This window comes from Mirounga leonina, unplaced genomic scaffold, assembly GCF_011800145.1.
Source record: "Mirounga leonina isolate KUSES-001 unplaced genomic scaffold, KU_Mleo_1.0 Mir_114, whole genome shotgun sequence".
In the NCBI taxonomy this organism is placed as follows: domain Eukaryota; kingdom Metazoa; phylum Chordata; class Mammalia; order Carnivora; family Phocidae; genus Mirounga; species Mirounga leonina.
In genome coordinates, this window is record NW_023270265.1 from 54,181,168 (window position 1) to 54,194,259 (window position 13,092).

The following is a 13,092-nucleotide window of genomic DNA, read 5'->3' on the forward strand; positions in this document are numbered from 1 at the left end:
GAGCAGACTTATTTTTTTTTTTTATATTTTTTAAATATTTTATTTATTTATTTGACAGAGAGATAGAACAGGTAGGCAGAGAGGCAGGCAGAGGGAGAGGGAGAGGCAGGCTCCCCACCGAGCAGGGAGCCCCATGTGGGGCTCGATCCCGGGGACCCTGGGATCATGACCTGAGCCGAAGGCAGCTGCTTAACCGACTGAGCCACCCAGGCGCCCCCAGAACAGACTTTTAAAAGTTCCGATTTTGTGCTCCACGGCTCTATCACTTGCCAGAAGTGGCCGACGGAGGCCCCTCCCCCGCCGTCTATCCTCCCAAATACCGCCTTGGATTCACTTCTCCACACGTCCTACCTTCCAGAAAGTGGTTGCTTTTCTGATGAGAGAGTTGTTGCTATTCTTTTCTTCGATCTCCTGTTGAGTTTGTAGGTGTTCAGAATGGTTTGATCCCTATCCAGCTGAATTCCTGAGAGGAGACGAAATCCAGGTTTCCTACTCCTCCGCCATCTTGCTCCACCCCCTCAAGAACTTATACTTTCTATATATTGTCCTGGATGCCACCAGCATCACTGTAGCTTGTCTTTATTAGTGCCGTGACATGGGGTTCATACATATGCCCAAATCACAGCCAGAATCAGAGTTGAAAACTAAGGACAGGATTAAGGTCCAGTTTCAAGGATCCAGAGTTAATATTAAAAGTTTGGGTTCCCTCCCACCCTTGCTCTCAAGAGGTGCTCTTTGATGCCATGTATCTCCTGGACCCAGCCTCCTCCTTGTGCAGCCAAGTTAGGAAACTCTCATCGACAGCATACCACAGTGTGGACTGAGCAGAACCCTCTTCCCTCACTGGCATAAACTGGTCTACCAGGACAAGCCAAGAAAAATCCCTTATATATGCTTGATGAGTGTATGACTTCAACTTTGTCATTCCTCCCTCCCATCCATGACTTTCCATGTGAAATGTGCAAAAATACTCAACTACTGCTTTGGCATCATCTTGTGACATCTGTTCTCACTGGGGCCAGCATAAGGAAAGAAACAGGCATATTTTCTGCTTGTCAAAAGTGTCTCAGAGAGTGAAAACCAACAGTTGTCCAGTGTCAAGCCTACAGAAGAACCAGAATGTTCTTCCCTGTCCATGCTGCCCAGAGCTCTTCTCCTGTCCCATCCCACATGCTGAATGACTGCCCCACATCCAGTCTCAACACATTATTCCCATACTCACTTGAACCAAGCTAGAAGATGACAAAGCAGTGTTAAGAACCACAGGGGTTGGCAACCATGCCTTCACTTCTTCCCTTCACTGTAACTGGACACACCACACCTCAGGGAAGCTGCTGGGAAATATTTGACTGTAATCTGAGAAATAAGAGCAAACATATTTGGTGAACAATTGGCTAGTCTCTGCCCAAAGCTCAGAGCTGGGAGACCTCACAGAGCCTCCCATATGCTCAAGGAAAAGCCCCGCCATTCCTGCCTCCCTGTGGAAATGCCCTCCATGCAAGCTGCTTCCCTACTGCTCTCTGGAGATGGGGATACTTGGTGTAGGTCACCAGCTCTGCACAACACAGCAGATGCTGGCCCTGTGCTCTGGCATTGTAGCAGGACGTCTCCCCCATGTGTTAGCCTTGGTCACCAGGCCCTGGTGCAGCAGTGCTCCTGCTCCGACTCTCAGATTCTGCCCTAACCCCTCTCTCCTCTGGGGCCAAAGATACTCTTCAGGGCAGGACTGGGAAGGGACACGACACATGCCCCTTGCTGTCCTCACTTCCCTGCTCCTCTCTGGTGTTCATCACAGACACAGGAGCACCTCTCTTCCCACCCAGGATCTCACAGATGAGAGGTCTCATCCAGGAGCAAGCAGAGGAAGGAGCATCAGCAACAATGATGGAAAGGTGGGGCAGACTGGGAGAGCTAGGAAAGGAGTGTTCCCACGGACAGTGTCAGGTGCAGCAGGCATGCCAAAGTGGATGAGAGCTGCCAAGAGGAGACTGTGTCCAGCACATGGTGGCAGTGATACATCTTTGCCAGAGCAGGCTCCATGGAGCAGATGGGTGACAGTCAGCCCACAGTAGTCCAAGGGCTATGTGGAGTGCCCAAGTCGAAACAGTCTGGACTGCTCTTCCACGAATGTTGGGAATGATGGTGAATGTGCTTAAGTGTGTCGAGTACAGTAGATGAGGAGTACAACAGCCAGCTACTCTGTGTCCATGTCCATGTCGGGAGAGGGGCCTCACTGCCATGTGTAATGAAAACATCCACCACCTCTCTCACCAGTAGGTGAACAGCATAACAAAGGAAAGGACACTCACAGACATGCTTGTGTTACTGTGCTTCAGTTTGTTGCACTCTGCAGATACTACATTTTTTATAGTTGGAAGGTCTATGGCAACCCCGCATCAAGCAAGCCTACTGGCCCCATTTTTCCAATTGCATTTGCTCACTCTGTGTCTCTATGTCACATTTTGGTAATTCTCATAATATCTCAAACTTTTCCATTATTATTATATTTCCTATGGTGATCTGTGATCATGTGATCTTTGATGTTACTATTGTCATTGTTTTTTGGCCCCATGAAACGTGCCCAGTAAGATGGTGAATTTAATTGATAAATGTGTGTGTTCTGAGGGCTCCACCTACCCATCTCTGACTGTCTCCCCATCTCTCTCCACCTCCTTGGGCCTCCCTATTCTCTGAGACACACAGTATTGATATTAGCCAGTTAATACCCCTACAATGGCCTCTAGGTGTTCAAGTAAGAGTCACATGCCTCTCACTTTAAATCACAGCTAGAAATGATTAAGCTCAGTGGGGAAAGTGAGTCAAAAGCTGAGTCAGGCTGAAAGCTAGGCCTCTTGTGACAAACAGCCAAGTTGTGAATGCAAAGGAAAAGTTCTTGAAGGACATTAAAAGTGCTATTCCAGGGAACACATGGATGATCAGAAAGTGAAACAGCCTTACTGCTGACATGGAGAAAGTGTTAGTGGAAAGACTTTAGTGCTCTGGCTTCAAGACTTCAGGGGAGGAAGTCACTGCAGAGGTGGTAGAAACAGCAGGAAAGGAGTCAGAAGTGAGGCCTAAAGATGGGACTAAATTGTTGCGATCTCATGATAAAACTTCAACAGATGAGGAGTTGCTTCTTAGGGATGAACAAAGAAAGTGGTTTCTTGAGATAGAATCTACTCCTGGTGGTGATGCCGTGAAGATTGTTGAAATGACAACAAAGGATTAGAATATTAGATAAACCTAGTTGATAAAGCAGAGGGGGCTTGAGAGGACTGACACCAATTTTAAAAGAAGTTCTGTGGGTAAAATGCTGTCAAATAGCATCACATGCTACAGAGCAATTATTCATGAAAGGAAGAGTCAATTGATGCAGCAAACTCCATTTTTTTTTAAGACTTTATTTATTTGTCAGAGAGAGAAGAGAGAGAGCGAGCAAGCACAAGCAAGGTGAGCTGCAGGCAGAGGGAGAGGGAGAAGCAGGCTTCCCGCGGGCAGGGAGCCCGATGTGGGACTCGATCCCAGGACCCTGGGACCATGACCCGAGCCGAAGGCAGACGCCTAACAATTGCCACCCAGGTGTCCCTATTGTTGTTTTATTTTAAGAAACTGCCATGGCCTCCCCAGCCTTCAGCAACCACCACCCTGAGTCAGTAGCCACCAACACTGAGGCAGACCCTCCACCAGTGAAAAGATTATGACTTGATGAAAGCTCAGATGGTGGTTAGCATTTTTTTAGTAATAAAATATTTTACAATTAAGGTACATAGATTGCTTTTTTTTAGACAATGCTATTGCACACTAACTTTTATATGCACCGGGAAACCAAAAAACTCATTGACTCATTTTATAACAATACTTGCTTTGTCGCAGTGGTCAGGAATTGAGTGACAATGATTGAACTGAGGTGTGTATGAACACAGCTTCTATCTTTACAACTTTCTATAGTATATATTCTTATTTCCAATTTAGAAATGGGGAACATGAGATTCCAAGAGCTAAGTGTGCTGCTCAGCATTACATAATTAATAATCAAAAGAGCCTGCAGACTCCGTGAAAGACAAAGAGCAGCTTTTCTTTCCCCTGGGGACTTTTCCTCTATTGTGAAGACAATGGTCAGTGAGCAAGTATTATATAAGAAGTGACTTATAAATACCTAATAATGGGGCACCTGGGTGGCTCAGTCGGTTAAGTGTCTGCCTTCTGCCTTCAGCTCAGGTCATGATCTCAGGGTCCTGGGATTGAGTCCCGCATCAGGCTCCCTGCTCAGCAGAGGGTCTGCTTCTCCCATTCCCTCTGCTTCTCCTTCCCTCCTCCCTCCCCCCTTGTGCTCTCTGCTCTCTCTCTCTCAAATAAATAAATAAAATCTTAAAAAAATAAATACCTAATAAATGCTGAGAGAAAATAACCTTACGAGTAGATATTAATATACCATCAGTAGCTAATAAATGAAGGACAACAGAGAGCTGCCTCCCTGGACTTCAGAAATAAGATTGCTCTCAGCATCAAATTCACAAACGGTTCTAGTTTGTCTATAGTGGAAGAGTCACTCCCAGGCCAACACGGTTAAACTGCCACAGGATTCAAGGGATCTCTTTTGAAAACAAACATGAGTTACTCACACAGGGATCCATCTCACAGGAAATGGTCACATTGCAAGTCCCAACACATTCCGGGGGGAATAAGTCCTGGCTCATTGAATCCTCTATCCACGGCCACGGGAAGCAGGGGTAGAGGAGGCAGTGTCTCATCTAGCTCATTTTTTTGAAATTGCAGGCATAATCAGTTCTGAGGAGCTTGATGAACTTATTTATTTACTTTTTATTTATTTTTTTTAAAGATTTTATTTTATTTATTTGACAGAGAGAGAGAGAGAGAGAGAGAGAGAGACAGCTAGAGAGGGAACACAAGCAGGGGGAGTGGGAGAGGGAGAAGCAGGCTCCTGGCCGAGCAGGGATCCCGATGCGGGGCTCGATCCCAGGACCCTGGGATCATGACCTGAGCCGAAGGCAGACGCTTAACGACTGAGCCACCCAGGCGCCCCTTGATGAACTTATTTTTTAACTGGGATAGGACAGAAAAGAAAGCATCAGAGCATATCACAATTAGTAAGGATAAGTTTCGTTTTGTGAAATTGCTGTTTCAATTGTGTGAGGGTATATGGGATTTACTGGGTTGGAATATAAAATGTATTTTTTGTGATGGGTTGAATTTTTAAGAAGTCTGAAAACCACAAGTTACCCTTACTCACTCATCTTGCCTTTGGAAGGTGTTCACCACGTTGCTTCTTGTATATGCTGTAGTTACCACATACACCTGCCTGCTAGAAGGGAACGTGCTGGTCTAGAAGCATCTCATAAGTGCATGCATGCGTGCCTTAGTAGTCTCTGGTGTACTCTGTGCTACAACTATTCCTTCCTCCGTGACCCAGGTGGGGGTGTGCAGGTGTCTGGGGGTGCAGGGGCCACTAGCACCAATCCAAACATCCAACACAAGGTGCTGGCTTCACCTTTAACAGTCTCTTCTTTCCAGAACTCTTCCTTCCATCACCATCACCCCAACTTTCTCAATGAAACCTAAACCCTTCTTCCCTCCCTGTCTTGTCCTTGCGCATGTGGCTGAAATGAAGTATCGAGATCCCAGACATTCCAGGCTATAACTAGAAACTCCCCAAAGGCTTCCCCTTGCTCCATTACCGTCTCCTCCTCTCTTTTGGCTCTTATACTCTCTCCTCTCTGCTTCAGTCACAGATCAGCTCCTTCTCCTCTTGCTTTTTATCTGACTCTAGGGCTGGCTGGTGGAGAAAGAGCTCAAGATCATGTGATGGCAGAATAGAGAGGTTACCAATGGGATAAGGAGGAAATGGTGATAAAGCAGAGGTTGGAATTGACCTTTTTACAAGTTTGGAGAGGGCACTTTTCTGGTAATGTGTGTATTTATGTCTCAGGTGCTTTTGCTGCCACTGTAAAAACACAAAATATTTATACATTTTCTCACCCGGGTCTTCCTTTGCCACCTGTGTCAGGGGCTGGAAAATGGAGTGACTGCTTGCTTTGGGAATACAGACCTCTCCTATTCTGGGCTGATATGCTGAAACAGAGGTGCTCAACATTCCATCCCATCCCCACATGTTGTACCCTCTCTTAAGTCAGGAAGGGCCAGAGCACTGGTTTAGGTCAACGCAGCACTTCCAAGCCCTGCATGGGAGAGCCGGTGTCCCCTCTGGAACAGGCTCCAGATGGAGCTGCTGCAAGATGGAGGCGTACCTCCTCCCCGCCCCCCTTCCCCGGCCTGTGTCTGAGTCACCGCGGAACATTATGCTCGCCACACTGACCTGCATGGGAAGGAAGGTGAGCGAGAGAAGTTCTGCTCCGTCCAGTCATGGAGAGAAATGAGGCACAGCGCCATCAAATCAGATGGTCTCATACTGCCCCAGCTTTCCATACCACAGCGAGGGCGCATGGAGATGCTCAGCAGTGAAATGGCAGGAGTGTACTGAGAGAGATGAGGTCTCCAATGCGTGGGTCAGGGTCCTGGAGAGGAGGGGGCGTGCGGAGGGACCCCGATATGCGCAGGTGTCGCAGAAGCGCCGCTAACCTGGCGTCCTGGCGCACGGCGGACGGACGGGCCATGGGCGGGTGGAGAGGATACTCCGGAGCGTCCAGAGCTCCGCGGGCTGGGAAACCTTCGTGGAACCTCTTTCTCAACTTGAACAGGTTGCTCAGTGTTTCCATGTGTGGAGCTGCCTTTCCCAGTGCTGGCAAACTGCATGGGGGCAAGCCCTCTAGAAGATGTGCGGTCTCCTGTGTCGGAGCTCAGACCCTGTGGGGATGAGGGTGGCTCGCCACTGGGGCTTCCATCATCTTCCGCATGAAGTGGCTTCTCTGCCCTCTTACTTGCTGGGGCTCCATTAGAGCACCGGGAACGCGGCCCTGTTACCAGAAGGCAGGGAGGGAGTGATGCGGCCACTAGTCAAGGAGGGCCCACAGCCGCTGCATTCTGGAGGCAAGAAACAGGTCCTGTCCACACTTTGATGTCAGTGCCATGACACTGATCTTGGACTTCTGTCCTCCAGAAGTGTGAAAGAATACACTTCTGTTGCCTTAGGTCATTCTGACCCTGGGAATTTTTTACAGCAGCAACAGGAAGCCAGACTTCCTTGCAGTTTATATCCCATATGTGACTCGGGTTCTGTCACGCAGATGTTCCCAACCCTAAGTGGTAGTTTTCAGCAAAACAATCAGATCTTCTGAGAAACACACCAGAAGTGCTACTGACCCTCCTGGTGATGATATTGATCCTGCTGGGTGATTGTGTTGCCATTGGTGGTTTGGGGACCACTCTGCTGAGGACAGGGGGTCAGTGCTTTGGCTAGAGTTCCCGTATTTGTCTTGACTTGACTTGAGTAGGAGTTGTTGTCTTGCTTGGGGTTCTTGCTGTCTTTGTTTTGTATCCCCCCCACCCATAAGACTGAGATATGAGCTTGTGTTCACAGTTTACTTCAGAAGTGATTGCAAAAAGCAACAATGAGCAAGTGCAGAAAATAAAACAGGAGAGGAGGAAAAGCCAGTAAAGGGTGTGTTGCTGAGCTGGTGACCACTGTGAACAAGCTGACATGCATCCTGTTGGGCACTCTGTAAAAAGCTAGGTCATATGTATGTCAGCTTAAGAAGCTGAGACTTAGTGGCTTGGTGGCTGGCCATTAACTCCTTGAAATCCTCATGAATGGGGTGAGGGAGCTCCCTTAGCTTTGGAAAAACTCCCAAGGCTTAATCATGGAGAGGCAAGGAGGAGATTTGGGCTGAGTCTGTCTGTGTGACAGGAGCTATCCTCCACCTCTATAACTGGGCTGAGTGATGTAGTCAAGGGTACCCATGGATCAGCTTGACAGTGTCACGCTTGACAGTGTATAGAGACTTCCAAGCCTGATACTGTGTCCCCTCTTGCTTGACTTTTCACAGCAGTGGTTGGCAGCAAAATCTAAAATAGAACTTAATATGGTGGTTAGTGTTAAAAGCCACAGTTCCTGCTGGTTCAAGGGGCCCCAAGGCTGTAACTGACATTTATTATGTCCTCTATGGCCCTTGTAAATTTTAAATTAATGTCTCTAAAAACTCACATTTAGTACTATATGACATTTAGGGAAGATATAGTCCCAGAAGATATATATTTACAAATACTGGAGCAAAAAATTATTTAGTGTTGCTTTTTATTTTCTCTGTATCACCTACTAAATTGTATAGTGTATCATGGTGGGTTTTTTTTCCCCCAATTGCTTTATGAACTTTTATAATATAAACAGCTCTTCAAGTTATTGTCAGGTGTATTTTTCAGCATTTGCTATAATTTTACCCACTTAATGAACATGTGGATGACTATTATAGAATTAAAAAAAAATTTTAATTATAGTAACCCAGGTCATGATATCATCTGTAAAACTTCCAAAGCACATAAATAATAATATGACTCATTCATGTAATACTGACAAGTGATTGAGCTTAATTTTGTTTGGTAACCTATGGGTCATTTCTCTGTGGCAATTGCAAAGTTCACAAGTCACTGAGCATCCAGGTTTGAAAATTATATGATTCCTGAAGGGATTTCCAGCACAATAGTGTGAAGAACTCCACTGACCAGCTCTTTATCCAAAGTTATAAAACAAAACAAAACAAAACAACCATTTAAAGTCTGAGGAATTAGTGCCAAGGATATACAGCCAATGAAGACACATTAACTGGCTAAGAACTCAATGAACTACAGTTAGGATAAACACAAAGAAATGCACAGACACATCACAGTAAAAATGCTGAAAGATAATGGCAAGGTAGAAATAAATCTTAGGAGGAGGAAGATAGAGAGAAGAATGAAACCCTCTTTACTTAAAAAGGAAACTTTTTATCACTTAAGAAAAAACGAAAAAGATTAACAGTGAACTGCTAAGCAGAAACAATAGAGGTCAGAAGGAATTGAAATAACATTCAAATTGCTCAAAGGAAAAAACTATCAACCAAGAATCCTATGTCCATCAAAACTATTTTTCAAAAATGATCAAAGAAAGACATGCCCAGATAAACAAAGCTGAGGAAATTTGTTGCTAGCAGACCTGCCTTATAAGAAATATTAAGAGAAGTTATTCAAGATGAAAGTGAATGACCGCAGAGAGTAATTTGAATATATGCCCCCACCAAAGTGGGGACAGGCACCAGGAATGGTAATTAGGTAACTATAAAAGAGAATATAAATGAACATTTTTTCAACTTTCTTCTTTTAACTGATTCAAAAGCATTGAATAAAACAGTATGTATATAATGTATTGTCGGGCCTGTAATGTGTGAAAATATATTTACCTATAGTAGTACACTGGAGCTGAGTGGGAGAGAAGATGTATTGTGATAAGAAAATGCCTCCAGATGGTAAATCGAGTCTATAAGAATAAATGAAGAGAACCATAAGTAATAAATAAGTTTAATACACAAAAGCTACAAGTACATCATTGCTCTTCTTTTACCAACTTCTTTAATAGACATACATTATATAATGTAAGAATTATAACAAAATCTTGTTTAGTTTGTAGTATTTACAGATGTAATTCGTATTACAATTGTACCTCAAAAAAGGGTGAGGTGGATATAGAGGTATATAGGAATAATGTTTTTATATATAACTACAGCTAAGTTGGTATGAATCTAAATATGATCCTGATAATTTAAGATGTATAGAGTAAGCCAAAGATCAATCACTATGGACTCTGAGAAACAAACTGAGAGTTTTAAAGGGGAATTGGTGGGGGGGATGGGTTAGCCTGGTGATGGGTATTAAGGAGGGCACGTATTGCATGGAGCACTGGGTGTTATATGAAAACAATGAATCATGGAACACTATATCAAAAACTAATGATGTATGGTATGGTGACTAACATAACATAATAAAATAAAATAAAGTTAAAAAACTAAGGAAATAGCTAAAACATACATAGTGAAAAAATCATTAAAGAAATATAAATGGGGCGCTGGGTGGCTCAGTTGGTTAAGCGACTGCCTTCGGCTCAGGTCATGATCCTGGAGTCCCGGGATCGAGTCCCGCATCGGGCTCCCTGCTCAGCAGGGGGTCTGCTTCTCCCTCTGCCCTCTTCCCTCTCGTGCTCTCTGTCTCTCATTCTCTCTCTCTCAAATAAATAAATAAAATCTTAAAAAAAAAAAAGAAATATAAATGCTACATATGAAAATATTAACTATTTTGCAAAAGAAAGCAGTAAGGAGGGATAGAGGAATGAGAAAAAGATATGAGAAACATAGAAAAAAGTAAAATTGCAAGTAAAAATCCAAGTATATCAGTAACATTAAATGTGAATGGATTAAACAATCCAATCCTAAAGTAGAGATCGTCAGACTTGATAAAGAACAAGATCTATGTCTATGCTGTACACAGGGGTCATACTTCAGATTCAAAGATAAAAATGGATTAAAAATAGAAGGGTAGGAAAATAAATATAATTCCAACAAAAATCCACAAAAAAATGCCATACTAAAGTCATCATACTAATATTAGACAAAATAGTCTTTAAAGCAAAAAAAAGTTATTAAGAGATAAAGATGGACATTTTATAATGAAAAACTGTCAATCCAAGATATAGCAATTATATAAACATATGCACCTAATGACAGAATTCCAAAATACATGTAAGAAAAACTGACAGAAATAAAGGGAGAAAAAGACAATTCAATGACAATGGTTGGAAACTTCAGTACCTCATTTTAATAGTGAATAGAACACCTAGGCAAAATTATAACTAAAAAATAAAGATTCAAACAACAGCATAAACCAACTAGATCTAACAAACATGTCCAGAGCAATCCAGTTATCAAAAGCAGAATAAGCATTCTTCTCAACTGCCCATAAAACATTCTTCAAGAAAAACTAAGCCATAAAATGAACCAGAATATATATAAAATGATAGAAATAATACAAAGCATATGCTTTCTCCAATCACAATTGAGTGGATTTCATAAATAAAAACAGAAAGTAGTAAGGGAAACTCACAACTATGTTGGAAATTAACAAACCCCCAAATTACTATCTGTCAAAGAAAAAATCAAAAAGGAAATTAGAAAGTATACTGAAATAACTGAAAATTAAGACCCAACTTACTAAAACTCATGGGAGGCAACTAAAGCAGTGCTTGGGGGCCAATGTACTCATATATGACCAAAGAAAAGATATTTTGAGTCAATAATGGAATATTCCACCTTAAGACACTTGAAAAAAGAAGAGAAAACTGATCTAAAGCAAGTAGAGGAAGGATTAGAACAGAAAGAAATTAAACAGAGAATAGAAAAACAAAAGAGAAAATCAATGAAGCCAAAAGCAGGTTCTTTGAAAAGATCAACAAAACTGACAAACATTAGGTAAACTGACCAAGAAATAAAGAGAGAAGACTCAAATTGCTAAAATCTGAAATGAAAGATGGGACATTACTACAGACCTTACAGAAATTAAACAGTTTTAAAGGAATTATACGAACAATTGTACACCACTAAATTAGATAATTTAGATGACATGGATAAATTCATAAAACACCTAAAATACCAAAATGATTCAAGAACAAAAATGTGAATGAATCTGAAACAACTGAAGAGATTGAATTAGTAATTTAAAAGTTCACACCAAGAATAGTCCAGGTCCAGAACTTTGCTGATGTATTAGCAAACATTTGAATGTTTGGCAGGGATTTAAAGGATCTCCAAATATCACACCAATAGGTGTTTAAGAGAGGAATGTAGGATCCAGAAGACCAAGGAAGGGAGGCTAGGGACTCCAGAGTCTGAGAAAAGAAGGGAATGGAAAAGTAACGGCTGAGGTTCCTGGGTCTGCATAATATAGCCAATGAGGTGCAACTGCAGGATCAGAAAAGATACATGAATTTGAACAGAGGTCATATTTTAGGAAAAGGAAAACCAGAGATAGGTGTGATAGGTCATGGGCCAGACAATCAGCTGCCACCACTACCACTAAAGTCCACATCAACCCAATTATAAAAACCCATTCTATCCCTGTTTCTAGAGGTGCAGCAGTGACAGCAGAAAGCAGTGTGTTGAACTTGTTTGTTTGTGTCACAGAAACCAGGAAAGGGAAGTCCATGTTCAAGTCTAACTCAGGAAAATAAATAAGTAAAGATTCTGATAAGTGGATTTATGAATGGAAAAATCATTGGAGTTTCTGGGCAAGTAATTACCAGACTCTGGAAATGTAAATTTGCACTGTTTTGGAGTACACCCACTCTATGACCCAATTATTTTATTCCTGTATATATACTAGAGAAGGTTTTCCAACAGTGGAACCATCCTTTGATGGTTTAGAAGTTAGTGGGTGAGCATCTATTTATGAGACTGATACATGCCCATTGTGCTAAGAAGGCACTTGAACTAGCATCTACTTAATGGGTTCATAGAGTACTGCTGTCCAGTGTTTAGATGAACTACGCCATGATATTTCTGCCATTGCATCCATTTTGTGTGGCCAAGGGGCATGCTGGGACCTCAGACTGACATTAGTCCTTCCCTAGATAACGGTCTACAGAGTCACAAAGCTTAAGTCCTAATGTCATCGTCCCCAGCAGCCCATGTGAGCAACAGCTCCCTTGCCTGCCAAAACTTTCACCTCGTAGATCTCTTAGCTAAGCCCCCCCATGGACCATACCAAAACTCCACTCTTTTTGGTTTGAATTGACCCACCTGGCTTTAGCTTTGGAACTTCAAACACATCTGGGGGGGGGGGGGGGGGGACCCTAATGAAGACACGTACTCCGGGTTCTGCTGAACTTGCTTTGCTTGCACGCTATTTTGACCTCGCCTTGAGACTCCTTGAAGCATGAGGTATAGGTCCTCCAACCCGTGAGTAATGAACTTCTGTAAATAAACTTCACTTTCCAGTGTGGTCTTTTGTTGAACGTTAGTTCACCATCCCAAACGCCAGGATCTACTTTAATAATATTAGTTTAACAAAGTAAAAGCCGTTGCCATATCTGCTTTTAAAGTTCTATAATAAATGCAGACATTGTGATATTTCACTTCATGCTTTAGTATGCAAGTGGAA

At 42.9% G+C, this 13,092-nt stretch overlaps 1 long non-coding RNA gene across 1 annotated transcript; it reads right to left on the bottom strand.

The window, feature by feature from the left end:
- Positions 1–460: 460 nt before the first annotated feature.
- Positions 461–9,426, bottom strand: LOC117998128. Its single transcript, XR_004675947.1, has 3 exons — positions 9,348–9,426; positions 6,335–7,991; positions 461–1,356 (listed from the first exon to the last, which is right to left on the bottom strand). It is a non-coding gene; the product is annotated as an uncharacterized LOC117998128 (long non-coding RNA).
- Between the last annotated feature and the right edge of the window lie 3,666 nt (positions 9,427–13,092).